Here is a 13,938-nt window from a genome sequence, read left to right on the forward strand (position 1 = left end):
TTACCAACCCTCCTCTTTTTGCTGAGGAAGACTGGCCCTGAGCTAACATCATGCCCATCTTCCTCAACTTTGTATGAGACGCTGCCACAGCATGGCCTGACAAGTGGTGCACTGGTGCGCGCCCGGGATCTGAACCTGCGCACCCTGGGCCGCCACAGCGGAACACACTATGCCACCGGGCTGGCCCCGAATTTTTTTTTTTTTTTTTGTATTATGGTAAAGTACACGTAACAATTACCATCTTAACCATTTTAAGTGTACAGTTCAGTGGTATTAAATATATTCACACTGTTGTGCTGCCGTCACCACTATCCGTCCCTGGAAGTCTTTCCATCTTGTAAAGTTGACACTCTATACCTATTAAACAATAATTCCTCATGATCACCCCCATCAGCCCCGGTAACCACCATTTTACTTTCTGTCTTTATGATTTTGACTACTCTAAATACCTCATCTAAGTGGAATCCTAAAGTATTTCTCTTTGTGACTGGTTTGTTTCACCAAGATTGTCCTCAAGATTCATCCATGTTGTAGCATATTGCATAATTTCCTTCCTTTTTAAGGCTGAGTAATATTCCGTTGTGTTTATATACCACATTTCGCTTATTCATTCATCCATCGATTTGGTTGCTCCCACATTTTAGCTATTGTGAATAATGCTGCTATGAACATGGGTATAAAAACATCTCTCCGAGACCCTGCTTCCAATTCTTTTGGGTATATACCCAGAAGTGGAATTGCTGGATCATATGGTAATTCTATTTTTAATTTTTTGAGGAATTGCCATACTGTTTTCCACAGCAGCTGTACCATTTTACCTTCCCACCAACAGAGAACAAGTGTTGCAGTTTCTCTACATCCTAGCCTACACTTGTTTTGCTTTTCTTTTTCGTAGTAGCCATTCTGATGGGTGTGAAGTAGTATCTCATTGTTTTGATTTGTATTTCTCTAATGATTAGTGATGTTGAGCATCTTTTCATGTGCTCATTGGCCATTCTTATATCTTCTTTGGAGAAATGCCTATCCAAGTCCTTTGCCCATTTTTTAATTGGGTAGTTTGGTTTTTGTTGTTGACTTTTAGGAGTTCTTTATATATTCTGGATATTAATCTCTTATCAGATACATGATTTGCAAATATTTTCTCCCATTCTGTGGGTTGCCTTTTTAACCTGTGGATAGTGTCTTTTGATGCACAAAATGTTTTTAATCTTCATAAAGTCCAATTTGTCAATTTTTTCTTTTGTCACCTGTGCCTTTGGTGTCATTTCCAAAGAAATCATTGTCAAATCCAATGTCATAAAGCTTTTGTTGTATGTTTTTTCTAAGAGTTTTATTGTTTTAGGTCTTACATTTAGGTCCTCAATTCATTTTAAGTTAATTTTTGTATATGGTGTTAGGTAAGGCTTCAACTTCATCCTTTTGCATGTGGACATCCAATTTTCCCAGCACTGTTTGTTGAAAAGACTGTCCTATTCCCCATTGAATGATCTTGGCGCCTTTTCAAAAATCATTTGACTATATATGTGAGAGTTTATTTCTGGGCTCTCTTGTCTGTTCCATTGCTGTATATGTCTGTCTATATGCCAATGCCACACTGTTTTGATTACTGTAGCTTTGTAGTAAGTTTTGAATCAGGAAGTGTGAGTAATCCAGTTTTGTCCTTTTTCAAGATTGTTTTGGCTATTCAAGGTCCCTTGAGATTCCATATGAATTTTAGAGTGGGGTTTTTTTTTATTCAAAAAATGTCATTGGGATTTTGATAGAGATTGCATTGATTCTGTAGATTGCTTTGGGTAGTACTGACATTTTAAAATATTAAGTCTTCCAGTCCATGAACATGAGATGTGTTTCCATTTATGTCTTCTTTAATTTCTTTCAGCAATGTTTTGTAGTTTTTGTTATACAAGACTTTCACCTCCTTGGTTAATTCTTAAGTATTTTAATCTTTCTGATGCTATTGTAAATGGAACCGTTTTTGTAATTTCTTTTCCAGATTGTTCTTGTATAGAATGCAACTGATTTTTGAGAGTTGACTTTGTATCTTACCCCTTCGCTGAATTCATTTATTAGTTCTAACAACTATTTTGTGGAATTTTTAGCATTTTCTATATATAATATCATCTACAAACGGCTAATTTAACTTCTTCCTTTCTAATTTGGATACCTTTTCTTCCTTTTTCTTGCCTAAATGCTCTTTTTATACTGTGTTGAATAAAAGTGCTGAATGCAGGCATCCTTGTCTTGTTCCTAATCTTGGAGGAAAAGCTTTCAGTCTTTCACCATTGATTATGGTGTTTGCTATGGGTTTTTCATAGACGGCTTTTATTATGTGAGAGTAGTTTCCTTCTCTTCCTATTTTCTTGAGTGTTTTTATCATGAAAGGGTTTTGAATTTTATCAAATGCTTTTTCTGCATCAATTGAGATGATCTTGTGGGGTTTTTTCCTTCATTTTGTTGATGTGGCCTATTACATTGATCAATTTTCATATGTTGAACCATCCTTGCATTCCAGGAATAAATCTCCTTGGTCATGGTGTATAATTCTTTTAATATGCTGCTGAATTCTGTTTGCTAGTATTTTGTTGAGGATTTTTTCATCAGTATTCGTAAGGGATATTGGTCTGCAGCGTTCTTGTAGTGTCTTTGTCTGGCTTTGGTATCAGGGTTATGCTGGCCTCATAGGAGTTAGGAAGTACTCTCTTCTCTTCAATTTTTTGGAAAAGTTTGAGAAGGATTCGTATTAGTTCTTCTTTAACAGTTTGGTAGAATTCACCAGTGAAGCCATCAGGTCCAGGGCTTTTTTTGGTTGGAAGACTTTTGATTACTGATTCAATCTCCTTACTAGTAATAGTTCTATTCAGATTTTCTATTTCTTCATGATTTAGTCTTGGTAGGTTTTGTGTTTGTAGGAATTTGTCCATTTCATGTAGGTTATCCAATTTTTTGGCATACAGTTGTTCATAGGGCTCTCTTATAATCCTTTTTATTTCTGTATAATTGGTAATAATGTCTCCACTTTCATTTCTAATTTTAGTAATTTGAGTCTTCTCTTTTTTTCTTGGTCCATCTAAGTAAAGGTTTGTCAATTTTGTTGATCATTTTGAAGAGTGAACTTTTGGTTGTATTGTCTCTATTGTTTTTCTATTCTCTATTTCATTTATCTCTGCTCTAATCTTTATTATTTCCTTCCTTCTCCTAGCTTTGGAGAATTTGTTTAATTTGTTCTTATTTTTCCAGTTCCTTAAGTTGTAAAGTTAGGTTGTTGATTTGAGATCTTTCTTGTTTTTTAATGTAAGCATTTATGGCCATAAATTTCCCCTTTAGTGCTGCTTTCACTATGTCCCATAAGTTTGGGTATGTTGTGTTTTCATTTTCACTCATATCTAAATATTTTCTAATTTCCCTTGTGAAATCTTCTTGAGCCATTGGTTGTTTAAAAGTATATTGTTTAGGGCCGGCCCCGTGGCTTAGTGGTTAAGTGCACACGCTCCGCTGCTGGCGGCCCGGGTTTGGATCCCAGGCGCACACCAACGCACTGCTTGTCCGGCCATGCTGAGGCCGCGTCCCACATACAGCAACTAGAAGGATGTGCAGCTATGACATACAACTATCTACTGGAGCTTTGGGGGGAAAAAAATAAATAAATAAAAATCTTTAAAAAAATTTTAAAAAGTATATTGTTTAATTTCCACAGTTTTGTGAATTTTCCAGGTTTATTTTTGTTATTGATTTCTAGCTTCATTTTGTTGTGGTTAGAGAAGATACTTTGTATGATATCTATCTTTTTAAATCTGTTGAGACTGAATTTGTGGCCTAACATTTGGTCTATGCTGGAAAAGGATTGAGAAGAATGTGTATGCTATTGTTGTTGGATGGAGTGTTCTGTGTATGTCTGTTAGATCTAGTTGGTTTATTGTGTTAAGTCCTCTATTTCCTTACTTCTGCCTGTTTGTTCTATCCATTATTGTGAGTGAGGTATTGAAGTCTTCAATTATTATTGTAGAAATGTCTATTTCTCTCTTCAGTTCTGTCAGTTTTTGCTTCATATATTTTGATGATCTGTCATTAGGTACATGTAATGGTTTATAATTGTTATATCTCCTGCTATATTGAAACTTTTATTACTATGTAATATCCTTCTTTGTCTCTTGCAACCTTTTTTGATTGATTTAAAGTCTATTTTGTCTGATATTAGTATAGCTACCCCTGCTTTCTTTTGGCTACTATTTACATGGAATATCTTTTTCCATCCTTTACCTTTCAACCTGTTTATGTCTTTGGATCTCAAGTGAGTCTCTTATAGACAGTATATGGTTAGGTCATGTGTGTTTATCCAGTCTGCCAATCTCTTTTGATTGGAGAATTTAATCCATTTACATTTAAAGTAATTACCTATAGGGAGGGACTTACTTCTGTCATTGTGCTATTTGTTTTCTATATGCCCTATAGCCATTTTGTCTCTCATTTGCTGCATTACTGTCTACTTTTGCATTTAGTTGATTTTTTGTAGCAAAATGTTTAAATTCCTTTCTCATTCCTTTTGTGTATACTCTATAGCTATTTTCTTTGTGGTTACCATGGCGGTTACATTTAACATCCTAAAGTTATAACACTCTAATTTGAATTTATACCAGCTTAACTTCAATAACATACAAAAACTTTACTCCTTTACAGCTCTGTCCCCACCCCTTTTGGTTGTTGATGTCACAAAATTATGTTTTTATGCATTGTGTGCCCAAAAATATAAACTAATAATTCATTTAAATGCTTTAGTCTCCTACATTATGTAGAAGACAAGATTTGGAGTTACAAATCAAAGTTACAGTAATACTAGCTTTTACACTGTTTTTTTTTTCTTAAAATGTGTTAGTCTCTTAAAACATGTAGAAAACGAAAAGTACAGTTACAAACTGTTATAGTAATACTAGCTTTTATAATTGCCCATGTATTTACCTTTATTGAGATCTTTATTTCTGCATACAGCTTCACGTTACTGTCTAGTGTCCTTTTGTTTCACCTCACAGAACTCCCCTGAGCATTTCTTGCAGTGGTCACAAACTCTCTCAACTTTTGTTTACCTGGGAATGTCTTAATTTCTCACTTTTGAAGGACAGTTTTGCTAGATATAGGATTCTTGATGACATTTTTTTCTTTTAGCACTTTGAATACATTGACTCACTGTCTTCTGGCCTCCAAGGTCTCTGATGAGAAATCTGCTGATAATCTTAAGGATCCTCTGTATGTGATGACTCACTTCTTTCTTGCTGCTTTCAAGATTTTCTGTTTGTCTTTGGCTTTTGAAAGTTTGATTATAATGAGTCTCAGTGGGGGTATCTTTGAATTCATCTTACTTGGAATTTGTGGAGCTTCTTGAATATTTATATTCACGTCTTTCATCAAATTTGGGACGTTTTCAGCCATTATTTCTTTAAATATTCTCTCCACCCCTTTCTGTCTCTCCTCTTTTTCTGGGACTCCCACAATGCATATGTTGGACCTCTTGATGGTGTCATGTCCCGTGGGTCCCTTAGGTTCTGTTCGCATTTCTTCAATCTTTTTTCTTTCTATTCCTTAGCCTCAATAATTTCCATTGTCCTATCTCTTTCTTCTGTCTGCTTGAATCTGCATTTGAATTCCTCTAGTGAATTTTTCATTTTAGTTATTGACCTCTTCAGCTCTAGAATTTCTTTTTGGTTTCTTTTTAGGTTTTCTATATCTTTATTGATATTTCCATTTTTTTCACACATCATTTTCTTGACTTTGTCCACATCTTCCTTTAGTTCTTTGAGCATCTTGAAGACAGTTGTTTTAAAATCTTTATCTAGTGGATCTACCATTAGGTCTTTTTCAGGAAAAATTTCTGTTGATTTATTTTTTCCTTAGAATGGGTCTTAATTTCCTGTTTCTTTGTATGCCATATGATTTTGTGTTGAACACTGGACGTTTGAATCTAATAATATGGTAACTCCAAAAATCAGATTCTACTCCTTCTCCAGGGTTTACTGATTTTTGTTATTGTTTTTGTTTATTATTTTTGTTTTTTTGATTGTTGTAGGCTATCTCAGTACCAAGGATCAGCCTGAGGTGTAAACTTAATGTCTTCTAAGGTCTTTTCTGAGACTTTCCCTGGGCATACACAGTCACTTTCTAACTTTCTCTGTATATGCAGTTGTTTTAGAATGTCCTAAAGTCTGGTTCCTGAATGGGGAAAAAGCAAAAAATAAAGGGGAAGAGAAAGGGATCCAGCCTTTACATCCCTTGGCAGTCACTTCAGCCATAGGGGAAGGGGCTTGCAACAACAGGAAGAGGCGCAACAACAATGGCTGCCTGGCTCTTTGTCTGCACCTCTGTGAGCAGAAGCAGCAATCAGTGATCAGAGCACAGATCCCCAATATTTGGAGGACAGGGTCCTTCTTGCCCACATGGCTCCCACAAGCTGTGTGCAAGCTGCTCCAGGAACACATGCACAGCTGCCTGCCATATAGCTAGCGGTGGAGGATTAGTCCCTGCTACTGTGCTAAGATCTGAAATTGACTGAAATTATCTGTAATTTACCATATAAGTCTTCCCTGGAATTTGCAAGCCTTCAACATATTCCAGAGTTCCAAAATAGTTATATCAGACAGATTCTGCCAGTGCAATTGTTGTCTAGGTGAAGAAAAAGTCAAATCCTCATTTGAACTGATTTTAATATTTTCCTGGTTCTCTCATTAAACAGTAAGTTAAATAAAAGCTTAGGCACATGTTCATTTTATATCTGTATCAGAGTTAACAGTTCCTACCATATAGGTGTTTACAAATAAATTTTAATTTTTCTTATGTATTTGTAAGGTAAGTAATATTGCTATCACATTTTAAGGTGAGAAAACAGATTAATCTACTGAAGGCCACATAGCTACTAGGTTGAGGAGATGGGATTCAAACCCCAGTGAGTCCAGAGCCCCAGGGTCTATCCCTTAATTACCTCGCAGTACTCTCTCTCCACAAAAGGAAAGAAGATCCAGAAATGTTTTGAGCAATGATACCTTCACTGTAGTAAGTTCAAGTCTTCCAGAAAGACTCCTTTGAGAGAGTAACCACTACCATTCACATTTCTATAGAAGAGGTGGCATTTTTCTTAACATAGGAGTATTTTCTGCTCTAAGCAAGTCATGTTCTACATACCACAGTGGTTACAAATTCTACCTAACCTGTTAAGACAAGGAAAACCGTTCAAAATAAATTCAGCACACAATTACCTAAGCCTTCCTTCTCGTCCAGTTCTATTAGGTTCTATGAGAATAAGAAAAAAAGAAAATGACTATTTCTGCCCCAGGAAATTTACAGTGAATCCTAAAAAGAATTCCTAAGTGTAAATCTAAAAATATAAGATTATTTGCCTCATAAAAAAAACTGTCTTAACTGCCAGGACTAAGAAGGTAGAAACAAAATGATTTTCTTGGGCTCAAAGCTTTGTGTATAAGAGTGTTTTAAGCCTCTTAAGTGGGGTACTCCTTGGAACCCAAAGTTGTTCCCAGCTCAAATGTAAATGTTTTAAAACTTCTAATTCCTGCTTCTGTTATCTCGGAACCTGTAATTTTCCTCAGTGGCTACCCAGGGGCCGGCCTGGTGGCACAGTGGTTAAGTTCACGTGCTCTGCTTCAGTGGCCTGGGGTTCGCAGGTTCAGATCCCGGGCGCAGACCTACACCACTCATCAAGCCATGCTGTGGCAGTGACCCACATACAAAATGGAGGAAGATGGGCACAGATCTTAGCTCAAGGCCACTCTTCCTCAAGCAAAAAGAAGAAAATTGGCAACAGATGTTAGCTCAGGGCAAATCTTCGTCACCAAAAAAATAAAATAAAGCTTCAGTGGCTACCCATTGTCTACAGAAATGGAAAGGGGTAAAGAAGATTAATAATTTTTGAGCATCTGGACATCCAGGATGTGTCCTGGACAATGGGCAAATTGCTCTCCACAAATTACCTTGTTTAATCCTCATAACAACCCTAGGAGGTAAGCACTAGTCTCACCATTGTACCCTAGCTTCCTGGGTCAAATTGTCCTTTCTCTTTCCCTAAATCATTTCTAATTTCCTTTTTATACTTATAGTTTTACTATTTTATCTTTATTAAAATCCCACCAGATTTCTATGGGGAACTAAGTAACATATAAATAATTTCATATCCATAACACTGGAGCAAAAAAGATGATTTGGGCATGCCCACAATCTAACTTCCAGAATAGATGGTGAAAATAGCATAATGAAAAATGGCACATGTTCCATCTAACTTCATTTGTTAACGAGCACAGCGTGTGTGCCACCCAACGGCTCTGTTTGCAGACATGCCCTCCCTCATCCTCTGAACAAGTCGGTTGGCCTTCAGTCTGAGAAAGACTGTAGTCGGCCCCCTTCATGTTTATAATAGATCATCAGCTTTGCCATCTTCTGGTATCTAAAGCTTTCTGATCTCCAACCAGCAACATCACATGTCTACACTTTAGTGGGCTCAGTCTTGAAGAGGCTGCTAACCACAGCATGCCAACAGTTTAATAAATAAAACAAGAGACACTAAGGGCCGTATCATCAGTCCATTTTTCTTGTTTTCCCCAGTTTTATTTCTGTATCAGACTTGATCCCAGAAGGCAGCATCCCTGGACTAATGTCTTTTAGCAAAGAAACAGCCATGTGAATAATATCTCCATGTCTTCCAAAAATTATAATTGAAGACATTATCTATTACCTATTGTTTTCTTTAAAAGGACCCATGTAATAAATTTTTCTCAGAATTTAGTGCAAGTAAAAGTTTCTCTTCAAACTTTTGTGATTCATTTTATCAGACAAATGAGTCCTATTGGTTCCCCTTTTTAGCCTTCCCACCGGGGAGCACAGAGCCAATCACCATGCTCACACTGCCTTGCCGCCACTTCTTTGTAAATTTGCCCTGGGTCTTTCCTTAAATAGTTTCTGATCTCCTTTTTATACTTACAGTTTTACTATTTTATTTTGTCTTAATTTAAAAAGCTACCCCAAATTCTGGGGAGAATTAAATAAAGGATAAATAAGTATATAGTAATAACTTGGGCATATATTAGTAACCTGGAGTTCCCAGGTTTTAAAACATGTATGAGAATGAGCCATTTCACAGAGTACAAATTCCTAAATGAGGCACATAAGCAAAAGTGGTAATGAAGGCAAGAGATAGTGTCCTGTCACTCTAGAACTTTAAAAAGAATGAATGGGTCAAGTAAATTACACTATAAATAGCAGTATGCCAAGTATGTTCAAGTAAAGGAACGTATAGGGTCAGACGTAGTAGTACATGCTGTGCACTCAGAGGAGGAAGGCCTCTGACTTGAGGCAGCATGTCATCTAGTGAGGGAGACCAGGAGGAACACAAATCTCAGAATAACATGCTCTTGTAAAAGTAGGACAGGGCACGGGGTGTGATGAAAGAGCACAGGAGGGACTCCAAAGATGAAGAAATCACAAGCGCCTCCCAGAAGAGCTGGTCCCTGCACGGAGTCTTGGAACACTGGAGGAGTTAGCCTGGCAGAGGGAATGGCTGCTCTGGGCAGAAATGCCGAGGCACAGAGGCCACAGGACACACACAGCATTCTGAGCGCTCCGGGGAGTCTGCATGGCAAGCGCACAGGGTGAGAGTCAGGGTGTGGCAGGAGAGCAGCCTCCCGTCTTTAGGGTCTCATAGGAGACTCGTGCTGTAAGACTTATATGATGTATAAGGCTTCCAGGAGTCCGATTTACCGTGCTAAATAATTTGGATTTTGCACTAAAATATTTGGAAGCCCCTGAAGGACTTTAAACTAAGATCTGATATGATCAGATTTACATTTTAGAAAACTGATTTGCACTTAGAAAAATCCCTATGGTGACTAGAGAATGAAGGCCAGATCACAGGGTTAGAAACCAGTGGCTGTGCTGGCAATCCAGGGGAGAAGGAATAAGGACTTGGCAGTACATAAAGGTGGAGATAACATGGCAACGGGCAGGCACCGCTGCCTCCTCTAATGGTGGCCTAAGTAGCTGGGCCACCTCTCACACTGAGGACAATTGAAAAAATTGGATGAAATGTAAAAAGCATTTTTCTAAAGACATCAAATTGCTAACAAGCTAATGAGGAACTGTTGCGCCAAGATATGAGAGAAAACAGAAGAGGTGAGTCTAGCGTGTGTGCGGGTGAAGGGGTAGCTGAGAGAATGAGCAGTGCTTCCAGCAGCCAAATGCAGCGATCCTAAGTCTGGGATTCCCGGACCGTTCAATTCAGGGGGTCTGCAAACTTGGTTAAGAGAAAAATTACGTCTTTCCTTTCACTAACCTCTAAATGAAGTTTAGGCTTTTCTTCTGTTATGAATGTAGGCAACAAGCCACAGCAATATTAGCAGTACTTGTAAGTTTGTCACCAACAGAAATCAGATATTTTCATACCACATTTACAGTTACTGCAGATATCTCAAAATGTCATGAACATTCATCGCTATTTCTGAATTATAGTCACTATTAGACCTGCTGCTAGGACTTGCTATTTATGCGTTAATAAAGAAGCACATGTATTACTATAACACAATTTTTTTAATGTTTTGATAACTGTATTTCAATATAATAGGTTTCCTTTGTATTCCCATATATTTTAAACTTTTAAACTTTTAAAAACGTTGTTCTGAGAAGGAGTTTATAGCTTCATCAGACTGCCAAAAGAGTCTGTGGAACAAAGGTTAAGCACCTCTGGCAGAGTGGGACCAGTGGGTCGAAAGTTGGAGTTGGCTGCCTATGGAGGTTGAGAGTTCTGGTGACCCACCCTCATTTAGGATCGGGACTCCAGGAGCAAAGGTGAAGTAGAGGTAAACCAGGCCCTCACACACAGATTTGAGGCCAGCTTTGCATCATGCGGATGGTCCTGAAATTTTCAAACTTATAAATTGGGTTAAAGAAATCCAGACTGCTGATGCCTCCAGGGACCTGGCAGAAATAAATTCACCTCTGAAGAAAAAGAATATCCTAGATCTCAAATGATTTCTATAAAAATTTTTTAAAATACAGTGTCTAGCATAAAGATAATAGGCACATAAGCAGAAAAGATATTATGAATGAGAACCAATAGAAGCAACAGATAACAGAAATACAGGTATTCCAGATGGTGGAATTAATAGACACAGGCTGTAAAACAACCATGCTCATGGGGATAAAAGATGAACTCAAAAATTTCAGTAAGGAACTAGAAGCAATACAAAGTAAGATTGCAGATTTGAAAAAGAGTATTAGCAAGGAGCAAGTCTGAGAGAAGGGGATGATCATTTAGATTGGAGGTGGGTGGGAATTAAAGATGAGGCTAGAATGACATCTAAAGTGAGTAACTGTGAAAACAATAATTATGGTAAGTGGCTATCTTGACATGAGCACAGCCATGTTTGGCTGTTCCATTAACCTACATCCACCAGCACACAAAGAAATATAAAGCTGCTTTCTGTGTGGTGGGAACTGGCTTTTTCCCAGGAACTGGCCTTTCTCCCACGGAGATAGTTACAATTTGTAAGAATTTCAAGGTCCTTTGAGTGTCGTGGCCTGGGGCAGACTTACCATCTATGCTGGGCTGGGGCGATAACCAGAGAGAACAATGCACGTACACAACTGCCGGGCTGGGCCGATAGCCAGGAGGCTCCGTGCACGTATGCCACTGATAACCATTTGTGCATGGGAACACTGAATGTTTGCTCTGTAAACTCTGTAACTGCTTATATAAACTGCTGGAAACCGAGGCCTGGTGAGAGTTCCACCTGTGGAAGGGACACCTTGCCCAGGACATGTGATCCTCACCCAGCCATATCGATTAAAAGGACTCTCCTGGCAGTGGAGCGTGAATGTTGTGAGTAATTGATTTGTTGTGAAGTAATTGATTTGTTGTGAAGTAATTGATTTGTTGTGAATAATTGATCTGATGTGTTCTTCTTTTGGTCAACCTGGTGTTTCTCTTTCCTGTTGATTTGTGTCATGTCCCTTCAGTCAATGTGTATGTTTTCCCTTTCCAGTCGATCTGATGTTTTTTCCTCTCATTATATAATCTATTCGAATCTGCTACTATCTCAGTTGATGTAAATGTTTTCTCTTTCCAGTCGAGCTGATGTTTTTCCCTCTTAATATTTGACCTATTCGGATCTGTTTGTGGGCTATCGCCTTTATTCTCCTCTGTACAATAAACATAACTGCGGTCCATTTGTTTGGAGTGGAAAGTTTTCTTTTACGTCTCGGATCGAATCCCCAAACCTCTCATAACATAGTTGGCGCTGTGAGCAGGATTCGATTAAGGGGATGGCTTTCCTGTTCAAACAAAAGGTAACTGAAGCCAAAGTGGAAGAAATTCCAGGATGGGAAGACCCTCACTTTTGCACTCTGGCTGGGGAGTGGGTCAGGATTATGTGAATCCTGGGATGTTTGTCTGTGAGATACGAATCATTGGATGTGACCAAAACTTTGCAGACGGTGGAAAAAGAGAAAGATGATGTTTCTTTTTTGGCATGGTGAGGTTGGTGTTTGTTGACTGCTTATTGTCGGGCTATAGAAGATAGGGATAAGATAGAGAGAGAAAAAGTACTCTTGGAAAAAGAAGCTTCAGATTTACAGTCCCGGCTGATGTCACCCAAAATAGGAACTCTTTCCTTGCCATGAGCCTGGCATTCTAGTTTTATTTGGCCCCTCCTATGTGACAAATAGAGAGCCTGAATATGTATCCAACAATAATTTGGCGAGGCAGCCGGGAGGCTCTTTGCCCGTGGCTTGGCGGCCCTGGTCTGGGTGGGATGTCCTGGGAAACAGTCCAGCAGCTGCCTAGGTGATTTGCCCTGGGGACTGCTCCCAGTGCTTTCCATCTGACCCGGCACTGCTGACCTTGGGCATGTTTTCTTATGACAGGGAAACAGGCTCTAGAATTATTTGTTTGTTTGTCTGTTTTTGCTTACACCGAGAACTCCCTTCCCCTCCATCTGGGGTCCTGTCTCTTTAAGATGCAGGGCTATCCCTACTGGAGTGGGAATAGTTGCAGGACTTTCACCCGGAATCTGTTAGATGCATCTCTCTGTTCTGTTTGAGATCCCATTTGACTGTTCTGTATGTTTGTAATTTTGAAGGGAGGGAATTCATCTGTCCCCAAGAAAAGCCCTCTGGGCCACCTCTTGGCTAAATGGGCTGACTTCAGCTAGGAGCCCATATCCAAGAAGAAGATAGTTTTTTCTTGTAACACCACATGGCCGCAATATTCCATAGACTCCAGAGAAAAAGTGGCCAAAATGGGGCAATTTCAGTTTACCAAAACTGATGTATTTGTTTATGCAATTGGAAAAAGCCAGCTAAAAAGTTAAATAACTAGTGGGAAGCCTATTTTAATCTTTGAGGCTTCTAAATAAAATCGGGAATATTGTACCGCCTCTGTAAAAGAAAGTAATTAAACATGCCAGCAGCCGCTGAACCTGCTGCTCCCCTCCCCTCTCTCGCTGAGCTTCCCGCTTCAGCTCCCCCCCGAATTCCTGATCTGAAATTCAACAAGTGAAAATAAGTAAACTTTTAAAGTAATTTAAAATTGTAATGGCTATTCTGGAAAACTTCTGTTTCAGATGAGTTCACCTTAAGGGTCGCCCTTAAAAGAGAGGATTCAAAACCTCTCACGATGAAATACAACCTTTAATTAATATACAGAAACTTCTAAAAGACAAAGTTATTTCAAAAACAGCTTCCAAAATCTTTTTGGTAACTTAAAGCCTTAAAGTTTTGCTAAATTAAGTTGATAAAAATTTATTGAGTAAAACATTAAAAATTGGTTACTAAGCATAGATTTGTCTGCCTTTAGTTTATCTCAGAAAAACTGAAAGATACTTGGGTTTATTGATAAACATGTTCTGTATATGTTGAGAAATTTTCTATGAAGAAGTACACATTTCTGGAAAGTCT

Source organism: Diceros bicornis, chromosome 29 (assembly GCF_020826845.1).
Source record: "Diceros bicornis minor isolate mBicDic1 chromosome 29, mDicBic1.mat.cur, whole genome shotgun sequence".
Lineage (NCBI taxonomy): Eukaryota > Metazoa > Chordata > Mammalia > Perissodactyla > Rhinocerotidae > Diceros > Diceros bicornis.